Source organism: Neophocaena asiaeorientalis, unplaced genomic scaffold (assembly GCF_003031525.2).
Source record: "Neophocaena asiaeorientalis asiaeorientalis breed wild unplaced genomic scaffold, Neophocaena_asiaeorientalis_V1.1 scaffold40, whole genome shotgun sequence".
NCBI classification, from domain to species: Eukaryota; Metazoa; Chordata; class Mammalia; order Artiodactyla; family Phocoenidae; genus Neophocaena; species Neophocaena asiaeorientalis.
In genome coordinates, this window is record NW_020185335.1 from 9,149,066 (window position 1) to 9,170,909 (window position 21,844).

At 54.9% G+C, this 21,844-nt stretch overlaps 1 protein-coding gene across 1 annotated transcript in view; it reads left to right on the forward strand.

Moving 5' to 3' along the window:
• CMIP (c-Maf inducing protein) overlaps positions 1–21,844 on the forward strand; it is a gene marked incomplete at its 5' end in the record, with an annotated part of 235,057 nt that overhangs the window by 804 nt on the left and 212,409 nt on the right. The gene's annotated exons all lie outside the window — the stretch shown is intronic.

Consider the following 21,844-nt stretch of genomic DNA (forward strand, 5'->3'; position numbering starts at 1 on the left):
AGTGCGGAAGCTGGCCTGTGGGGTTCTGGTCTTGTATAGCCTATGCAGTATTGTATACGTGTGTTTTGTTGCTGGAGGTTTTATTATGTTATTGTTACTGTTTTAAAATACATGGCTGGGACTGGGTCGCCCTCATGAGAGGGAGAGAAGTCATCGATCTGTTTCTGAAATCAAATCTGCAAGGTGGAGAGAGAGGGCTGCGGTGGGGTCGCAGCGGGGGAGGGTGGCGGGCAGGAGCCGGAACAGGATGCTTTGTGTTTTGAAAGGAGGGCAGTTTAAAGCACCAGCTCTGCTTGGGCCCGAGCCTTGCTGTGAGGGGGTCCCGTCCTCTATGGAGAGGTGGCACGTCTTCCCCAGAATGCACGCTCCCCTCTGGGGCAACCGTGATCCGGTTCACTAAGCACAGTGGTCGGGGCGGGGGCGCTGAATCTAACGCCTGCCCACACCTGTGCCAAGAAAACCCAGCCGGGAAACAGGGTGTCGCTTACATAGCATGTCACAAATGTGTAGCATGTGCAGACATTTCCCCGGCATCCATGTTCCCTTGGCAGTGTGTCACAGGCCGTGACACATGCTCCAGGGAATGGGGAGGGGGAAAAGTTAGCAGAAGAAACCATACTCCTTGAAACAGCTCCCCCCTGCCCCCCCTCCCCCCCCAGGGCACTGAAGCACACGAGGACTTTTATTCTGAATTTTGGGTCCGACGTACTCAGAACACCTATTTTTTCTTTCCTATGGGCACATTGGTGCAATCTGCAAAGGCTGCTTTCTCGGGGAGGATCCCTGGTTGCCGAGAAGCGGTCCAGTCCCAGTCTCAGGCTCGTGCACGTTCTCAAACCTGTCCCGAGCCACAGGCCTCGGCATTTGGCTTTTCATTTGATGGAGGAAGAGCCTCAGAAAATTCGCCAGCGCGCAGTGTTTCAGATTCAGGGAGGAACTGGTGTCCTCAGTAGTTCCCTGCCTGGGGTCAGCAGCCTCCAAATCTGGCTTCAGAATTTTCCCCTGGCCGGGGCTGGGGGAGCTTTATTTTTCTTTCTGTCACCCCTTGAAGTGAAGGGGAGTTGGGGAGGAGAAGATGGCTGGGAGGCACAGTGACCCTCCGTGGGAAGGACAGGCCGAGCTCCCGTGCTCCCCCGGGAGAAGCCAAGAGCTGTGCTGTGCTGCCCACGGCTGGGGGAAGCCAGCTTTGGAGGCTCAAGGTGCCCCTCCCCCTCCCCCAGTTTACCTCTGATTGCTCAAGAGGTGTCTGTTTGAGAGAGAGAGTGGGGAGGAAGGCAGCCTGAAGCCCTGCGCTGGCTTCTCAAGCAGCAGGGGCCCCGGCACCACCTCCCCCCGCCGTGGTGGGTGGCACCCTCGTCTCCTTGGGCCTCTCTGGAGAGGAGCCGTGATTTTCTGGACTGGGGGCCGAGGGCCATCCGTGGCCCAAGATTTGTCTCAGCAGAGCCTTGCTGTGGCGTTGGGAAGCGAGGAGGGAGGAACTACGTGCGAGTGTCCAATGGGCTGTCCCCTTTCTCCGCCTGTCGTTGGCGAGCCCCGCGGGCAGGGCAGGGAGTGTCCTTACATGTGGCCTTGGTGGGCTCGGGTGGGGTGCACGGCCCTCCCTGCCGGGGCCTGTGAGCGTGGAGGGGGGCTGCTGAGGCCGTGGCCTCCAGGGCAGGGGTGTGGATGGCACCACCACTGGGGACCTTGTCCCGTCCTGAGACACCTGGTTGTTGGCGTGTCCAGGCCCCCCACCCCGCACCCCCACGGGAAGCAAAGCAGGCCCCTGAGGGGTTTCCCTGAGGCCTGGGCATTATGTAATCTGTCTGCATTTTAATAGTGCGGCCCTAGCACTCAATTGAGAAGTGTGAGCCCCATCGAAGCAAAGGTGAATTGGAGTGCAGTTCACTACAACCGAAAGCCCCATGTGGCCCAGCCTCGGCTGCTGGGTGTATCGGGTGTTTTGTATTGGTCGTAGCCTTCCATAAAGTGTACGTCATCCTTTTGTTAAGCCCTCTACACAGCTCACCTCAGAACCATCTGGTAATTATCTGGTTAATCGTGTGGGCTTCAGGCGCAAGACTCAGAGTGATTGATCTAGATTCAGACCCATAAACAAACCCAATACACCCTTTGCCCAAACGGTTTTCAGGGTCTGTCTGCACTGATCCAGTCGGTTGGATGGTAGTCAGAGCTACAGACCAGGCTTCCACGACCACAGCTGCATCAGGCCTGGGTGGAGGCGTCCGGGGGCTCTCAGTCCCACCTGGCAGGCGCTCCAGCTGGGTACACCCCCCAGGTGGACGGACGTCTCTCCATTCCCTGCCGGGGAGATGGGCTCAGCCTGGGGCCCCGGGGGGCCAGCGGCCTCACTCCCTGGCCTGGCTGTAAACTTTGCCTTCTCTGGGGTCAGGTTGGAGCTTGCCCCTGCGCCTATCTGCTGGGCCGGTTACTGATTAAATCCTTGCAGAGTCAACAGTGCCTGACATGGCCAGTGACAGCGCCGGGCCTGATGGACTCTGTGCTGGAGACTTTGGATCCAGAAGACTCATAAACAAAGGAGGAAACACAAAGGTGCCAGTGACCCGGCTGCCGGGAGCGGGGACTGGGAGGTGTCCACCCCTCCCTGGGGTACACACGGCTGCACCTTGCCGGTGGAAGGGTGCATCTGCCCAGGCTGTGGCCTGGACGCCGCTGTTCCTCATTCCCCTTTCACGTCCAGACTTCCCAGTCCCCGGGCCTCCCTGGGCTTTTTGTGGTTGCCAACCATGGTGTCGGCTGTAGCCAAGAAGGTTCGGGTCCGTGGGTCCAGAATCCATTTTGCCGTTCTCGTGTCTGGGCTGCATTTGATCACCTGCTAGGCACGTTTGTCCTCTGGAGGAGGGCTTTGTCCGTGTGCTTTGTCGCCTCTGCACCAAAGAAGTACGAATCAGCTGCTTACCTTTTATTTTACCTTATTTTTTCTAACATGTAGCAGGTGGCATCTCAGAATGGGGAGGGTCCAATCGGTCAAACGGGGGTCAGAGCACCAGCACAGTAGCCTTGACTTGTTTTTTCAGTTTTCACCACTCTGCTGCTTCAATTGAAACGCCTCTGGGCTTTCTGTTGTGGAAAGGAAAAGAGGAGTCACGTCAGTTCTCGTCGGTTTCTTTAGTCTGGTGTTTTCTTGGGGGCGGCAACCTTCTGAACTTGGACTTATGCTTACGAAGCGCCTACTGGGTGTCAGAGTGCTGCATTCATCCCGATGGTGGTTCCCCCTTGGGAATTGAAATCTGTGTCCTGCCGAGTAGTCGGAGGTCCCGTGGGAACTCGCCTGTGTGCACACATACACGCGTGTTCGTTTCTCTCCTTTGTCACCTGCACCTCCTCCTTGTGCCCGTCCTCCCCGCTTTTGATTTATGGGATTTTTTTGGTAGCATAAATAAACACAAAGAATTTTTTTTTTTTCTTTCAGTGCCATTTGTCATAAGATTTTGGAGTATATCAAATTTGTTGCCCAGGTTACTTGTCTGATTGGAGGTGGTGGAGGGGAGGGGCTGAGACAGAAGCAGAGGAAAAAAATCTGAATTCCCTGTAAACAGCACACGTGGTCTGCCTTCCCCAGGCTGCAATAAAGAAGTGCATTTTAAGGAGGGAGTAGTTTTGATGCTGCCATTCTCCTGGCGCAATCCGAGATGCCTTTTCTAGCCGCTGGCGAAGTGGTACCAGTCCAGGTTGAAGGTGTCTCACTTGCTGCTCACGGCTGGGCTTTGCTGCCGAGCTGGCTGGGGCTCCGTGGCCCACAGGTGGCTGCGTATAGTGTTGCCCGCTCCTCTGTGCCAACCGGGGAGCCCGCTGACTCACCTGGCAGTGGGAGAGGGCATTTCTGGGGCACCACGTCCGGTGAGGCTTAGGGGGAGCCTGGTGGCCGTGTCATCCTAAAAAACCGAAGCTCTCCGAGGGTGCCTCACTGCCGGCCTCAGCTTGGCCCACATGGATGGTATCCCCTTGGTGTTTTGGTGGAATGAACATCTGAGATGGTCAAGTTATGCCTTTGATTAAAGGTTTAAGTGAGATGAAGCTAGGCAGCCAGATGGTTCACGGCGTCTCCACTGTGGGGCAACACGACGGGGTTTGCTGCCATTTGCACCGGGCTCTGGATTCTGAGGTTACAACTTCCTGGCTGTGTGACTTTTGGAACGTGGCTTTGCTTTCCCTTGCCGGGGCTTGCTTTTCCTCCAAGGGGGTGGGATAATCCTACCTCATTTACAGGGTTGCTGAAAGGATTGGGGATCACTCAGACTAGCACCTAGCAGGACGGCCAGCACACAGTAGGGGTATGACAAGGGGCCTGTATTCCACTTTGTGTTTTCCTAATTACCCTGAGAGTGCCTCAGGAAATTCTGCCCAAATGCAAGGGATTATTGCTAGTTAAAAACGGGCAGTCTCTAGAGGAAAGTCTCCTGAGATGAGCCGTGCATTTGGGAAAGTTAGGGGTATTTAGTGGATCTGGTATGTGTGAGAGCAATGAAATTGTTGAAAGCAGTTTAAGAAAAATTTCTCAGGGGGCACAGTCTAGTTTCCTTTAAAAAAATACAGAACTCTTTTTTTTTTTTTTTTGAAAATTGAAATAGTAACATACACATCAAATCAGTTCAGATGGTACAACAAGGCATATAAGGGAAAATGAAGCTTCTGTCTTATTCCACGGGCCGTGGCCCCTAGTTCCCCTCCTCGCAGGCCAGCCCTGCATCCTTGCTGAGCACCCCGGGCATTTACGCACAGTTCTGTGCCGTTATTGTTCATTGGACGGTGTGTTTTGGCAGTCATTCTAGATCTGTGCCTGCGCACAGCTGCTCTTCCCTGCTGCGTGGTGTTCCGTCATAGAGGGGTACCATAATCATATAGGTAGACCATCCCCTATCACTGGACATTTAGGTTAGCCCCAGGCTTTTGCAGTTTCCAACAAGACACTTTCCACTTTGATTGAGTGGAGTTGTTTGTGTTTTGATAATTTGAATGTTTTTTGCCTCCTTCTTTGGTGGTGGTAAAATATTTAGTCCCCCAGTGCTTTGCAAGGGTGAGCTGACCCTCCCTCGGGGGGGGAAGGGCAGTGCTCCCTGGGGTCACTGCGGTCTGGAGTCATGCTTGGGTCTGGCTCACTGTCACTGGCTAGGAAGCCTCCTGAGGATTTGGCCCCCCAGCCCCACCAGGACCTGGTGGGGGGCTCCGGCCAGTCCCGCAGACCTCTGCCCCAAGGACAAGGGTCTGCATGGCCAGGAGAGCTGTTTCCTGCTCCACCTGAGAGCATCGTTTTTGTCCCCAGGCTTCCTGCTTCCCCAGGATGGAAGCCAGGCCGCCTGGCCCCATGGTAGAGAAAAGGAGGAAGTGACAGTGTCTCTTCCCTGCTCCTGGCTCTGGTGACAAGGTACCCAGCGCCTTCAACGGGCCACCGAGGGAGGCCGTGTGAGGTTGAAAGGAAGCTCAGCTGATACCAGCAGAGCCCTACAAAGGGTGATGAGGCGTATGTGTGCGCGTGTGCGTGTGTGCGTGCGTGTGTGTGTGTGTGCGCGTGTGCGTGCGTGTGTGTGCGTGTGTGTGGGGGGAGGTGTTCGTGTCTGTTGAGGCGAAGGGGCCACAGAGAACATAGTTTTGGTGCTGAAGTTGATCGTTGTGCCGAAACCGAATGTCCAGTAGCAATTTCTTGACACCTGCCACATACCGGTGTCTGGGGTGTCAGGAAGGTGGATGGAGGAGAACAGCCAGTCGCAGCAGAGGGGTCAGACAGGCAAGCTTGAGTCCTGCCCTTGCAGCGTCCTAGCTGGCGGGTGACCTTGGGCAGGTCACCTAACCTCCTTCCTTATCTGTGGAATTCGCATTCTGGGGACTTCCTTTCGGCATGATGTCAGGATTCGGTGGAGTGAGGCACGGCAGTTCATTCAGCAGATAAATATCACTGTTTGTACGCACTTTGAGGAAAACCAGTCCCTGCCCTCCTGGACTGGGGTAGGTGACAGACAATAAACCACTGAGTAAGTAATTATAAAATCCGTCTGGCCCCGGAGAAAACAAAGCAGTGGTGGGTGGGGTGGGTGGGGCTTGGGGACCAGGAGCCTTGCTACTCTGCACATGGTGTTCAGGGAAGGAGATGGTGTCTAGTGGGGGAGCATTCTTGGCAGAGAGGATGGCAAGTGCAAAGGCCCTGAGGCTGGACCAGACTTAGAGATCACCCAGGGGAGTGCCCGAATCTTAGTAAATGCTCTACAGTAGTCATCACCCCTGCCTTCCAGGAGCTGTTATCACCTATTAGAGAATATTAATGGGCACCCAGAATATGCTAGGTGCTGGGCGTATAGACAGCTCCCTGCCCCCATGGAGCTTCCTTAGTTTCTAGCACTTCTGGGGTGTGTGTGTTTTATTTAACCCGCTCCCACCCATAGCGAAGAATAGCAGTGCTTTAAGAGACTCTTAAATTACCAAAACCAGCTCCCTTTGTCCATACTGTGTTACGACGGTTCTAGGACCTAGAACACCCTAATCACTGAATTCGCCTCAGGCTTTTTTCCCATGGGGAAGCGCTGAGGGGGGTGGAAGCGCTGAGCGCCGGAGCGTTGCCCAGCAGCCGGGCTGGGCTTCACACCCAGGACTCCCCGCACCCCTGGCACCTTCACTGCCTTCCTTTGTCATGGGTTCTGCTTTCCAGCTGGTATCAGATCGGGAGAGTGTATAAGCAGATGAGGCTCAGTAAACTCACTTTGGAGGGAAGCAGAAGAGCTGGATTCTCCAGCGCCCTGGTGGGTGGGCAGGGCTGCGCGGGGCGGGGCAGCGGAGGCTTCCCTGGGGCTGGGGTCCTCAGGAGAGCGGAGAGAGCACGGGAACGTTTCCTGGTGTCCCGGGCCAGTCCCAAGCTCCTCGAGGCCCAGAGAAGCTGCAGATAGGGGCACACAGCCTGGGAAAGCCCAGACTGCCGCCTCGTTTGGCTCACCGTCCTGCCCAGGTGAATGAATGTGCATCGCCTCGCGTGCTTGTGGGAGGCCCAGCCGGTGGTGGGGCCGGGCCACAGTCAGGGTGGGCTCACTGCTGCAACAGCCAGCCCCCAAACCTGGGGGGCTTCACGCAGCATAGTTTACATGTGCCTCGTGTCCCGGTCCGGGGGAGGTTTCTGCCCCTTCAGGGCCTCGTGGAGTCGGGGCTGGGGAGAAGGCGTGAGCGCCAGGCGGAGGTCCGGTCTGTGGGTCTGGCCGCTCCATTGGCCACAGCTCAGTCACATGGCTACCCCCGAGTGCAGGGGAGGCTAGGGAACGGGGTTAGCTGTGTCCAGGAGACAGGAGGCCATGGAATGATGGCGACACCCACCCCAGGACCGTTGGGACCCTGCAGTGGTCTGGAGGTCTCCAGGGTACCAGCAGCAGAGCTGCTTCCCTGGAAAGGAAATTCAGACGGCGTGGTCTCCTCTGGCTCCTGGGTTTGAGCTTGGTGGCGGGTCAGGGAAGTTTGCAGTCTGCTCTCCGGTGGGGAGTAAAACATCTTCGTGAACCTGTTGCAAGGGATGGGGCAATGTGCTTGTGATAACAGCGACACTTACTGTCCCCCTGCTGAGTGCCCGGTACTGTGCTCCTTTAATTTTCCAGACAGTCCTACGGGGCAGCTGTTACTTTTCCCATTTTATAGATGTTGCAACGGAGACTCAGACAAGGAGAACTGGGAAGAAGTGGAGTTGAGAGGCAAAGGCAGGTCTGCCGCCACGCCTGAGTGTGTGTGTCCGTGAATATATGTGCATCTGTTGGATATACGTAAAACGATTTCAGCCTCTTGCAGAAACGTCTTAGTGGGGAATCAGTGGGCTTATCAGTTCAGTGTTTGCCGATGTTTGGCAGACATCCCTTTGTGAATTTGTCAAGTGAGTTCAGGGAACTGGTGTTGGAAAGTGAATGCCAAGTATTTGTAAAGGGTAAGTGCCAGGTACCAAGTTTGTGAATTGAGTACCAGATGCTGTGTGTGCAAAGGGAGTTTCCCAGGTGCTGCACTTGTGGAGTGAGTATCTCCAGGCACCGGGCTGACAAGGTGAGTGTTCCCTGGTACTACGCTTACAAAGTCAGATGACCCTTTGTTCCCCAAAGGCTCACAGTTAAATCGGGGGACACTTCAGACTAGGGTACACTGTAGCAGCACGCGTCCTCAGGGAGATCTGTGCCTTGTCCTGCTGTTTGGAGGGGCCAGGTGGTTTCAGGAAGGACTTCGTAGGAGAGATGCATCTGGACGGACAGAGGTAGGGCTGGGGACTGGCAGAGAAGGGGCTGGGGGCCAGGGCTGGGAATGGGCAGAGGGCCCGCAGCAGTGGTTGGCACCGTGAGAGCAGGTAGGGAGAAAGATGGAGGCAGGGTCACTTGCCAGAGGGGCCCTCGAGGTCAGGGTGGGATTCACGTGCGAGCCGGGAGGGCCCTGATCATGACGCAGACGGACGGGGAGCGGGCCGCCAGCTGGGAGCCCGGGATGCCCCTGAATGGAAGCTTCAGGAGTGCAGGGATGTGAGCCCCCCGGCCAGGCGTTAGTCACAGTAGTGACCACTGCAGCAGTGGTCTTGTGGCCACTCACGAGAGTTTGTTTGCTAGGAGCTGGGCTGGGAGGTCACACCGGTGGCCTCTGTAACAGCCCAACAAGTTGCTGTCGCTCCCTGCATTTTACAGATAGGGAACCCTGAGGCTGTGTCTCTCAGCAGACGCTCTTTGGCCAGAGGAGTGGATGAATGAGTGAAGGAAGGAATGAATGAGCTGCCGCACAGGTTCCGTTGGGTGGCCCCTCCTGTTGGAAGGGGTGAGGGAAGAGCCACGTCCAGACCTTCACCCTCTGCGTCCCTGGAACCCTGCGTGTCTCTTTCACCTCCAGTGAAGGACAGTGCGTGCAGTGAGCCCTCGAGTTGCCCTGCAGAGCTGACCTCGGGGTGGACACAGGCCCGCGGTTCCTGGCCCACTGCCGGGCCCGTGAGGCCGCTGCCACCAGAGGCCTCTGGTGCTTTCCGGATCCTTGGCCTGAGCCCTCCGCTCTGAGCTTTGGCTCCCAGGGCTCCCCTTCTGGAAGCTTCCTTCCTGGAGGCCAGGTGGGAAGGCCCCGCCCAGCCGTGGGGCTTGGGAAGGTGGCGCCATCGGGCCGAGGCAGGGCAGCTGTGGTGCCCTGCCGGTGCCCTTAGTGGGCTTTCGGGCCTGGGGCCTATGGGGCAGTGGGAGCAGGGCTGCCCCGCTGGAAAGAGGAGCAGTGACTCTGACGTCTGCCTGTTGCTCCTGTTGGGTCGCGTTTCACCTGTGGCCGACACCTGCCTTGACGGTGGGAAGGTGAAAGAGCTTGACCCGTCCCAGCAGTCTGGTGGCTACTGGGCTTGGGGGTCAAAGCAGGGTCAGCCTGCGGGGTCACACAGACCAGGACGGGGTGGAGGTGACTGCGGGGCAGTAGCGATCATTTCCTCCAGCCCCCGCCGAGCTTCTTGGGTGTATCTGTGCATTTAACCCAGCCCCCGAGGCTCCTGTTTACACTTGGGGAAACTAAGGCGCTGTGAGTTTCAGGTTACATCACTGCAACCCAGACGACCTGGCTCCAGAGCCAGAGGCCTCCTGCACAGAGCACGGCGCCTCCTTGGTGGCTTCGAGCACGGGGACCTGGGCAGCGAGGAACAGTCACCGGCAAAGCTGTGAGAACTACAGCTAGCGCTCGCACAGTCTTCTGTTCTGAGCCTACACGTGGATGAGCACTTTTCTTTTATTGCAGTATAGTTGACTTAACAATATTATGTTAGTGTCAGGTACACGGCATAGTGATCCAGTGTTTTTACAGTTTACACTCCCTTAAAATTTATGACAAAATAATGCCTGTAATTCCCTGTGCTGTACAATATGTCCTTGTTGCTTATCTATAGTTTGTATCTCTTAATCCCATACTCCTGTCTTGCCCACCCCCCACTGGTAACCACTTGTTTGTTTTCTGTGACTGTGAGTCTATTTCTGTTTTGCTCTATACATTCGTGTTATTTTTCAGATTCCACACGAAAGTGACATCTACAGTATTTATATTTCTCTGATCTATGTCCATTCACATTCCTGCAAATGCCAGAATTTCATTCTTTTTTTATTTTATTTTATTTTTTTTTTGCCTTACGCGGGCCTCTCACTGTTGTGGCCTCTCCCGTTGCGGAGCACAGGCTCCGGACGCGCAGGTTCAGCGGCCATGGCTCACGGGCCCAGCCGCTCCGCGGCATGTGGGATCTTCCCGGACCGGGCACGAACCCGTGTCCCCTGCATCGGCAGGCGGACTCTCAACCACTGCGCCACCAGGGAAGCCCCATTCTTTTTTATGGCTGAGTAGTATTCCATTGTATATGTGTACCACATCTTCTTTATCCATTTGTCTGTTGATGGACATTTAGGTTGCTTCCATATCTTGGCTATTGTAAATAATGCTGCTGTGAGCATTGGGGTGCGTGTATCTTTTCGAATTAGTGTTTTCTTTTTTTCCGGATATGTACCCAGGAGTGAAACTGCTGGGTCATACGTAGATGAGCTTGTTTAAACCTCCCTCCCGATGCACCTGTGAGGTATTGCTGTCATGGTTCCTGTTTTACAGATGATCAAACTGGGGCCCAGAGAGATGAGGTCACTACTTACCCAGCTAGTAGTGGTGAAGCTGGGATTTGCACCCAGGCCATCTGGCTCCAGAGAATAACTGCATGTGGCTGTGAGCCCGGCTCAGGAGCAGAGGCTCAGGAAGACCCAGGGTGGCCAGGGCTGGCTCCCTGCCGAGCAGGGGGGCCGTGCAGAAGGCGGGAGGGTGGGGACAGAATCGAGTGTCTCACCCTGGGTGGTTCGGCCGTCTTCCTGCAGACGCATCTCTGGGAGATCCGTGGTGGAGGTTTGCTTCTCACCTGCCCCTGCTTGGTGTTGGGGTCATGAACTCAACCTCTCGGAGCCTGTTTCCTCGCCTGAGATGGCCTGTCCCTGAGAGCCGGCTGTGGTGGCTTGGTGCAGGCGAGCATGGGGTCTGGAGCCCGTCTCAGAGCGTGGCTGGGCTCCCCCCACCCCTCCGGGCTCTGGCTCGTCCCCTCTCCCCTCCGCCTTGGGGAGTGTTGCTGGCCCCCGGAGCCTACCCTGACCCCCAGTTGGAGTAAGGGCTTGCTCCCTGCAAGCTCCAGCTGGGTGGTGATTGCCCCTTTGCCCGTCTGTCTTCCCTACCAGCTATTCGCCTCCGTACTTGTAAAAAAATAAAAATCACCCAGGGATGATGATGATCTTAACAAATAAAGAAGGAAAAGATTCTCCCATAATCCCACCACCCAGAAAGCACCCAGATGCACACTTTGGGGTAGAGCCATCTCTGCTTTCTTCCTGGACGAGTACATGTGACACACATGATCACGTGCACAGCGAGTAGGGTGAGGTCTTATTCAGAAGTGCTAAGCCATTTTCATACATGATCTCAAAGTGTGTCCCCTTTGGCCCTATTGATCTTGGGCCCCAGATCTTACTTGGTGGTGGGGGCCGTCCTGGGCTTTGTGGATGTTGAGTAACCCTGGCCTCGGCCCACTAGATGCCAGCACTCCGCTCCCCACAGTGTAACAGCCCCAAATGCCTGCAGATGTTGCCACAGGTCCCCTGGGGGGCACATCACCGGCTGAGAACCCCTGTGGTGACTTGGCTGATGTCCCACCTACCCTGAGAGGTCCCGTTTGATGAGTAGCCCCGGCTGCGGGCTGGCCCGGGGGAGAGCTGGGAGCCTGTGCTTCTGTCTGCAGTCACCTTGCCTCTTTGGAACCTGGCACAGAGGTGGGAACCGAGAACTGCGTGGGGCTGCAGGAGCCCAGATCCCTCTGTCTGCTTGGCGCAGGCCGAGAGCCGGCAGGGACCCTGGAAGGAAATCCTGCTGGCCCCAGCATTAGCGAGCTTCCCACACCTTTGACCCCTCCTGTCGGCTCCCCTGCTGTCCTGATGACTCAGGACTTCAGAGATCTGGGTTGTTGGAAGGGGAATTGCTTCGTGCCACTGAAAAAGAAGAGAGGAAATTAGCATTGGGAAGTTTTGGTGTGAGGAAAATGACTCTGAAACCTGCTTCTCGAATCCTGTTTGAGTGTTTTTGGGGGGATGGGTGCAGCGAGGAAAGGGGGTGGGCTGTGGCGGGCAGTCAAGCCCCACCCAAGGCTGTGCTTTGGGTCCCTCTGCTTTTTGGAGCTAAGTGAACCATACCACCAGGAAAGATACAAAGAGGAAGCTTCTGGAGTATGTGTGGGCCCTGCCAGCAGGTGCAGTGAAGGTGCGAGGGTCTCAGGCCAGAGACTGTTGCAGAGGGCAGCGGTCTGGGGTTCTTCTAATGCCCCAGTGGTCAGCAGGGCGCCTCTGGGCCGGGACAGCCGAGTGCTGGTGGATCTCAGCCCCTGCTCGGCCCGGCTGGGCAGTCTCGTGTCGGGCAGGCAGGCCCTGCTCGGCATTCACCGCAGCCTTGCTTGAAGGGGTGTGTGCTGCGGACTGGGGGGCCGCAAACACTCTGCCCCCACTTTGAAACCCAAGGTGGAGGTAGAGGCGCCAAAGACCCTGCCTTCCCAGGTCAGTCCTTCCCTAGTGGGTGGTGGGGGGCAAAGTGGTTTCGAGCTCTGGCCAGAGTTTTTGGATTCAGACACTTCATATTGGACCATGTAAGTAGTGGTGTGATCCAGCTCTCAGTTTTCTCATCTGTAAGCTGGGGATAATCGTGGCCGCCTCCCAGGGTTATCCGAATCATAAAGGAGCTGCTGCACACATGGAAAGCGCTTAGTGGTGTCAGGCTCGGAGCCAGTGCTCAGTCAATGCGCCTCATGACCACCAGCTCAGTCCTGGCTGCTGCTCTGCCCACTGCGTTCCCGCCTCTGCTCGACTGTGAACTTCTGGAAGGCAGGCGTCTCATCCAGCCGTACCCGATGGCAATACAGGCTTCTGGCTGAATACGGTTGCTTGATGTATAGAGGCCCCAGGCGTCGTAGGGACAGAAAAGGGTCTCACGTTTTGCTGGAAACCCCGGCCCTGCCTGGCGACCTCGGAGCCGTTGGGAGAACCTCCAGGGTGTGCTTGTGACCTTGGGCACCGGGACCTGGAATGGACCACAGTCCTGGACTCAACCCCAGTCACCGTGTCCCCGACTTGGGCAAGATAGAAACTGGCAGTTGGGAAGATTAAGACATTATTGGTGGTTTTCGCCTCAGCTTTCAGCAGCAGTGCTTGGGAAATAAGATTTTGATCTTGGAAAATATGATTTAAAAGCAGAATTGAAAGTCACTTTTATTTTCTCAACGATATTGCCCCTGACACACGCACAGGGCCTTGAATGGTGGTGTCCGGTCCGAGCCTGCCAGTAGGGAGCCCACTCACGGCCCTTCCAGGAGGCGCACCTGTGTATATATCATACCCCTACCGCCCCCCGCCCTCGGCTTTCCACCTTTGATCCCCCCACTTGGGTCTGCGGTGACAGAGCGCCCCGTTTAGACAGAGCCCGGGAAGGCCGTCTACTTCTGAGGGAGCTCACTGTGTCGTCTTAGCCTCGCTCCCACCGTTGACTGCTACCCTGCTGCCAGGGGAGGGGGCTTCTTCCTTGGACCCCTGCCGAGAACTAAGCCCATTGATGGGTGGCTTCACGGAGCTTGAATCTGGTTGTTCCATCCAGTGTTCCCATCCCAAAGCAGGAGGAGGGTCCTCTCCCTGCTGGACGAAGATTGGGAGCTCTGAGTCCCCACCAGGCCCCCTAGGGAGCCTTCTGAGAGGTGGGGTCTGGCCCCCTGGCCATCCCAGGATTAACACTCTGTTCTTGACTACCCTTCCCTGTGCCCAGGACCTGGCTGTGTGGCCTTCATCCACGGGCTTCTGTGCCCTCCGGCCTCCAGGTGGGCTTGGCTCATAAGTGGGGACCCTGCAGGGAGATGGAGGCCCTTGGCTTCTTCCTTCAGGGTTGCTGTGGGCAGGCAGCGTCCCTTGGTCACGGCTCCTGTCCTGTCACCACCCCCCCACCCCCCACCCCCAATTCCGGGCTTCAGTAACTGCTCCTTTCGCTTGTCCCTTCAGACCTTGGGGTAGGAGCACATAGGGTAGGAGTGAGGTGACCGAGTCCTGGCTTTCCCGGGACTGGCCCAGGTGTTTACACTCACGTCCTGTGTCCCGGGAAACCCCTCAGTCCCAAGCAAATCAGGACATTTGGTCACCCTAGGAGAAAACCACCTCTTGTGTTTTCCCTGTGTTCTGCCCACACCTTGGTATGTTGTCCTTTTGTTACGATTTCTTCAAATGACACCGTTTTGTGTCTGCCATCTGCTTCTCCCCAGGGCCCCGGCTGATACACCAGGAGCTTCAGGAGGATGGAGTTGTTTTCAGAGCCTCTTCCCTTTTAGAGTTCGTAGTAACCAAATGGGCTGTAATGCTAAACGTGGGGAGAAAGAAATTAATCTCTTGCACTTATACTTTTCTTCTGAAAATATGCCCCCTTCAGAGACAAATGGTGATGATGATAGCCGTGGCTCTCTGCCCACTTACTATGGGCTTCTTGTTGTGTTAAGAACTTTGATGCACGTTGTGTTTAATCATTATGACAATCCTCTGAGGATTGTCCAGGATGAGAAAGCTGAGGCTTAGTGAGGTATAAAGTAATTTGCCTAGAGCTCAGGATGGGTAGGAGGTCGGGCCAGGGTATGAACCCCGATGACGCTCCCTGCGAGGTTTCTATGCTTACTGATGAGGTGTTTTACAACCCAGGCCAGGCCAGACAAACCCACAGTTTTGCTGCTTCTGGCTCGGACAGGGTGTCTTATTGGGGGTGCAGGCAGCAGATCTGATGTTTTCCACTTCCTCTCATGTGGCGGGGCTGTGTGCATGGAGCATGCAGGACTGGCTGGGCAGCCAGTTTTGGCCTTGCTGAATTTAGCTATGGCTGGTGTTGGAAAATGTTAGTCTGTTCTTTCCTTTTCCATACCCCCCCTTTAAAATTTTTATAGTTAAAATCGGAGGCGGCCAGACTTGGAAGAGAACCTGCAGGTCATCTAGTTCTGGGATGGCGAATGTATGACACGTGCAGCCATTGCTCATTGCCTAGCCCCTGGTAGACATTGCTAATCAACCCAGGCGTAATCGATCCTTCCCATTGAGCCTGGAGACAGCCACTGCTAATCAACTGTTGTTGGCATGCACCATGTCTCCCACTGTATACGTTAGGAACCCAAGGCCCAGAGAAGTTAAATGACCCTCAAGGGAGCCACTGGGGTTGTGGAGCCTGCTGTTGAGAGATGACTCTGGGTTAAAAGTCCACCATCTTAACAAAGTGTGGTGTGGGGGAAGGACCTGGGTTTTGCATAGCAGTGTGTGGATCTGGGTTTAAATCCCAGTTCTGCTTCTTACTGGTTGTAACTTCAGGCAAGTCACATGGCTTCTTTGAGCCTGGTCTGTGAAACTAGAAATTGTAATCCCTACATCCCAGGGTTGTGAGGAATAAATGACATGGAATGTTAATTCAGCCTCCAGCAGATACTGGTGGAGGGCCTAGTGTGCGCCCAGGACTGCTCTGGTCCTGGCGTGTGGTGGTGAGCCCTGCAGACAAGGCCCTCCCCTCAGTGGCTGTGCCTTAAAGATTCAAGTAATGCTGCATTTCTTCCTCTTTGCTTCTTGGAGACCCTGTGAAATTGTGGTGTTATTGTTATTTTTTAACAACACAGCCGCTTAAATCTGGCCTGTTTATGCATCACATGACTTGCTTTGGGAAGTGATGTATTTTTTCTTTCATTCCTCATCTCGTTTCCATCCTTGTATCTGGGCCGATTGGGACAGGGAGACCGAATGGATATGACAGGAGACTGGGTCTTAGACCGTTTAGAGGGACACACTCCTTTTGGAAATTTGATGAAAGCTGTGGACCCTTCTGCAGGCAAAATGCTAAGATGACAGGCTTATAAAGTTTAGCATCTATAGTGTAGGCATTTTTAGGGATTGACTCACGGACCCCTCAGGTTATAATCAGTCCAGGGGTCCTGGGACACTCTAGTTAGCATGGAATGGAACTTTGCCCGGAAATAAACATGTAAATGACAAAAGCAAAATGGTTCATTATGAAAGGTCAAGGTTTTTAATTCAGAGTTCTGCTCCTTTGGCTGGGCAAGTGGGTTTGTCCACGTAGCATTTTCTATGCTTGTTCAGCTGTGTTTAGTCTTCTTGGTTATGGTAAAAGATTTTTTCTTGTACCCTAGTCTGGAGTTTCAAGGTTGGTACTTCTTGCCCCTAAAGTGTTTATTTTAAGGTTTAGAACAGTTCTTCACTCTGATAAGGCAGAGAGCATCACTGCAGACGCGCCGTGGTCGTGCACAGGGTGACTCCGCTGGCACTGCAGATGGTGGCCCAGCGCTCAGCCTGCCCGGCGCACAGTGACCTTGGGCCACCTCACCTCTCTGACCTGTGAAGCGCAGGGACAGAATGACCACCAATCCCTGGTAGTCAAGGATTAAAGACTCTAGTAAGCATGACAGTCCAGAGAGTGTCCAAATAGGCCATGGTGGATTTTGTATTCAGTTGCTTGGAATTGGGACTCAGTAGTATGGATCCTTTGCTCTGTGAACGGTTGGTGTTTTTACTGAGCCTGTATGATGGAGGTTGCCTGACAGACCCTGCTGAAGTGAACTGAGAGCTTCCGTGAGATGCAGGATGAGTACAATTCTAATGTGCTTTCTCCTCCTGGACACACAAGACTTCAAGCAGGCTGACCAGCATAGTTAAGAGAAAGCCAGGGTCTTCCTTGGTTGGTAACTTATAGAAGGGCCCCCCAGTAATGAGTCCCCTCGTTGCCTTCGACTCTTCCGACGCCCCCTGCCCCCTACCCGGGGCACCATCTTTAGCCACGCCCTGGACTGAAGCATGATTTCGGTGACTTGAGAGAGAGAGGGCTCCAGGGAACCATTTCACGTTTAGACCTGGGGTTTTGCTGGGGTGATGGCTTTGCCACTGACTTTTGCATGTGGGTGTTCTTAAGCCGGAGAAAAGAGTTGGACTTTCCCTTTGTTTTGCTTCATTATCCCCACTACATTTGGCAGTCTGGGCGGCATGAGGTGGTGTGTTTTTATGGCTCTCAAATTTGTCTTTAAAAGTGTGCTGTGAGCCTGGAGGCTTCCTGCATCCCTGAAGATTTTGTAGGGAGATGTGAGATGACTGTCCAGCTGGGCGGAGTAATGGAATCTCCCATTTCTTGAGCACCTACTGTGTGCCAGGCGCTTATGCATCTCATTTCACCCTTGTTGCAACCCCGCGGGTGGGCATTGTCCCCGTGTCACAGGGCTGGGGACAGCCCCTGGCCTTTGGGGTCACACAGCTGTTGGTTGCACAGCTGAAAGTCACACCCAGGTCAGGCTGACCTGAATCCATGCGTTTTTCCCTGAGTCCCACGCTGCTCCTGTGGCCTCAAGGGACTTCCTCGGTGTTCTTCGTGTCCCCACCCTGGTAAGATTCCACTTGAGGAAAAATGAGTAGGCATTGGTTGGACAAGGGAAAGCCTGGAGAGTTCTGTTTCTCCAGCTCGGCAGCCTCCTTGCTGCTGAGCTCAGGTGTGGCTGGGATTGTCCCTGCCATCCTAGTCACGTCCTAGTCACCGGCCAAGGTGGCCTTCTCCAGGCAGCCGGCTCTGGGATGAAGTTAGGGCTTCATCTGCCTCACCTGTGTGACCTTCCACGGCCACCCTGGCCGGTATATAAAGGAAGGGGGTGCAGAGGAGGTAGCTTTCTCATCAGTCTCCCTGTCTCACAGGTGAGAAAACTGGGGCTCTGGGGGTGGTGGCTTGGGCGTGGCCATTTGGGTAATGAGAGGCCAGGCTGAGCCTGAACTGTTCCTAGTAGGTGTGTACCACCCGTTTACCTGGAAGGGGTGCATCTTGGGGGTTGGTGTCACGAGCCGGAGGCCCATACCTGCCAGCATCTTCCCTGAATCAGCTCTGAGTCACTACACGAGGGAAGAGATCTCTCTGGTCGCTGAGTCCACGTCTGGTCAGGCGGGGCCTTTTGAGATCATCTAGGCCCGTGCTTTCATTTTACAGTTGGGTAAACTGAGGCCCAGGGAGAGAGACTGCCCGGGTCACCATTCCTTCCCCAGCGTAGCTTCTGGTTTTCTCTCTTTATCTACACTGTGGCGCTACAGTCTTATTTAGGCACTTGTGTGTGTGTGTGTGTGTGTGTGAGTGTGTGTGTGTGTGTGTGTGTGTGTGTGTGAGTATGTGTGTGATGAACTATACATAACGTTTATCATTCTAACCATTTGTAGGTGTGCAATCCAGTGGCATTAAATACAGTAACAGTGTTGTGTTACCATCACCACTACCTATACCCGAAACTTTTCATCATCCCCAACATAAATTCCGTACCTATTAAACAATAACTCTCCCTTCTCCACTCCCCCCAGCCCCTGGCAACCGCTATTCTACTTTCGGTCTCTGTGGATTTGCCTGTTCTAGGTACGTCTTGTAAGTGGTATTATACGATACTTACACTCTGGTGTCTGGTTGGTGTCACTTAGCATAATGTTTTCAGAGTCTACCCATGTTATAGCATGTATCAAAATTTCATTCCTTTTCACAGCTCAGTAGTACTCTGTTGTATGGGTAGACCATGTTTTGTTTATCCGTTCATCTGTTGATGGACACTTGGGTTGTTTCCATGAACTCTTTTTTTTAAGATTTTTTTGATGAGGGCCATTTTTAAAGTCTTTATTGAATTTGTTACAATATTGCTTCTGTTTTATGTTTTGGTCTTTTGGCCACAGAGGCATGTGGGATCTTAATTCCCTGACCAGGGATCGAACCTGCACCCCCCGCACTGGAAGGTGAAGTCTTAACCACTGGACCACCAGGGAAGTCCCTGTTTCCATGAACTTTTGACTCTGTGATGATGATGCTGTGAACGTGGGGGCAAATATCTGTTAGGATTCTTGATTTCAGTTCTTTTGCCTACATACCTAGGTGTGGACATTTATTATTTAAAGACATTCATCTCCTTCTCTCCCATTTCAAAGGGAACTTGGGTTCATTGTAGAATAATTAATCAGTACAGTCAAACAAAAGAAAAAAATAAGATTTAACCAGAATGGGAACACCCGGGAATGATAATCAATGTTTTTTGTATGTCGGTCGTTTGCGTGTGCCGTTTGTTCCGTCCACACAGGATTACTCTGTATCTGCACAGTGTTGGGGAGTGTGGATAGGTCTTCATTCAGAAATGGGCAAACCTTTGTGTAAGGCACTGGGAGGGGGGAGGAGGTGCCACTCGCTCTTTGCGACCCAGCTGAATGTGCCCTGCCTCCAGGGCACGCCCCCCTGCCTGTGACTGCTCTGTGTCCTGCTTTGCCTGTTCCCTTTCCTATTATCTGCCCCGTCCCCCCGCCACCCGCTGGACCGTCTGAGTCCCGGGAGGGCTGCCCAGCACAGCGCCTGGTGGGGCTTCCTGCTCAGTAGAGAAGGGGCTGAATGAATAAGTGAAATTAACCAGCCTGCAGACTTGAGACTCATCGACGTAATCGAGTGGAGTCGGGCCCTCTTGGGTGGGACCCCCGCACAGGCATGCCGCATGCTGCGTCTTCCCTGTGCCGCTTCCTTGCTGTCCCCCTGCTGTGGAGGCTCTCCCTGCGAAGCTGGGTTCACAGGGCCCTGTTTACTCCCCCTGTGCGTGTTCCCTCACTGCACAGATGTTTGCTGGGGGTTTCCTGGGGGTGTCTGGCTACGGGCTGGGCTGTGGGGTGACCAAAGCAGGACCCCTTCAAGGACCTTACATTCCAGAGTAGGGGACACGCTTGGGCAAAAGAACACCGTAATTTCAGATAGCTATAAATGTGATGAAAACCGCATCTTTTTCTTTTTTCTTTCCCTCTTCATTTCTCTCTTTCTCTTAAAAAAATAAAAATTAATCCAGTCTGGCTGTTGCCTGGTTGCTTGGAGGCCAGGGATGTGTGCACTTTACCAGGTTTGAATCCCAGCTCCTCCTCTTGCTAGCAATGACCTTGGCAAGGTGCAAGGCTCAGTTTTCTTGTCTGTATACGAAAGACAGTGGTGTGTCTGCTTCCTCGAGTTACCATGCGGCCTGACGGCGACACTGCCCGGGGAGCACTGTGCACAGCGCCCGTCGTGAGTTCTCAGCAACGCTTGCTGCTGCGCCTGCGATCCCGGAATAACGAGGCTGCCGGCTACGTGGTTGTAAAACGGCAAAACCGGCCCATCCAATCCACCGGTTAACACAGAGGAGGGCGGTGAGTGTAGGGGACTCGACACAGCCTCACTTCCCTGGATGCTTTGGTCGAATGAACCGAATTTGCCCAGCACGCCCTTCTCCCTGGGAACAGGAACAAAGGGCCCAGCCATGAAAGGGGCCCTGTTCCCTGACCAAGTTGGGGAACGCCAAAGGCGAGATCTGCAGCTGGCGCCAGGAGCTCTGTGGCAGGGCCCAGCTCTTTCATTTTTCCTGTGCCTCAGTTGGGGCCAGGGCCCTCTGGTTAGACGGGTGTGATGAGCAGAACACACAGGAAAATAAGCAGACAGAAACCCCCAGACTGCCCTTCGAAGTACGCCCATCCTCACGGGGCAGGGACAGGGATCTCCTTGGGCACAGAGAGGTTTTTAAATTGAGCAAGTTTCCAGGTCATCAGGCAAAGGGCTTGGCGAGGTTGCAGGGTGTCACCCGGCCCGTGTGGGCCCAGCCACTGTGTGTGTTGGACCTGGACCTGGTTTGCCCCTCACCGTCAGTCCCACTTGAGCCCTTCAGTGTCTCTGAGTGTCTGGCCTCAGGTCCCACCTGCACAGGAGGCACACGGCCACCCCGGGTCTCGTCAGGCAGGTGGGGGACGTGTAGGAAGGGTGCCCCAACAAGGGCCCCCCTCCCCCCGCTCTCCTCCCCCCACAAATGCCTGCCATGTGAAGGCGGGAGGATTTGCAAGCTCTCCCCTCAGAAGTGCCATTTGTACCCCAGGTTCAGGTCTGGCAGGAAGAGGAATTGAGTGCTTTACTTTTCGGGGCCTCCCCGTTCTGCCCCTCTTCGAATCCGAGGGCTCTCACGGGCCTGGGCCCTGCTGCACAAGACCATGAGATGCACAGTTGGGGCCACTTGGTGGCTCGCTGGAGTCCGAGATGACAGGAGAGGGCCTTATGGGGCTGGGTGGGCTGGGAGGGTGGGGAGGCGGGTGCGGGAATGGATCAGGGGGCTGCAGTTCCCCCTTCCCGCAGGATCGGCTCTGCTCCCGCCTCTGAAATAAACTACAGTGGGCTCATTCCCTACCCCCCCCACCTGCCTCTCACGCTCTCAGACGATGTGTCTGTGCCAGGCTCAGAAGGGTTGGCCTCGAACCCCAGCCGTGCACCTCCTTTCCTTACAGGACGGAGCCTTCTACACAAGGTAGGGTGGGAACGAAGGGAGAAGACTCCCCCAGGGCTGTGCACGCTGCGTCCTCCGTGTGTGCTAGGGGCTCCTCATTCGACATTCAGGCGTCCATGCCTGAAACATATGCTATGGAGCACCTACTGGGTACCGGGCTTGGTGCCAAAGGTTGGGAATACAGAGAGCCCGAGGAGAGAGGGCTGGGGACAGTTGGATCTAATTCCTCATGTGATGGGGAGCTCGGGGAAGCACCGGGGTCCGCCAAGGAGAAGGCTGCTGTCAGAGAAGGGGTTGACTTCGGCCAGGTGGAGACGGCAGGGAACAGCATTCCAGGCCAAGAGAGACGCTGGCAGAGCCCAGAGGTGTGGCAGGGCCAGCATTGCCTGGAGAGGGAGCCACTCCTTGTGCTACGAGTGTGCTGGGTGGGGTGGGCCCGGGTGAGCTGTCCTGGGTGCTGGGCTCAGGACTGTGGACTTGAAGATGGAAGCCCAGTCCCTGGAATGCCCT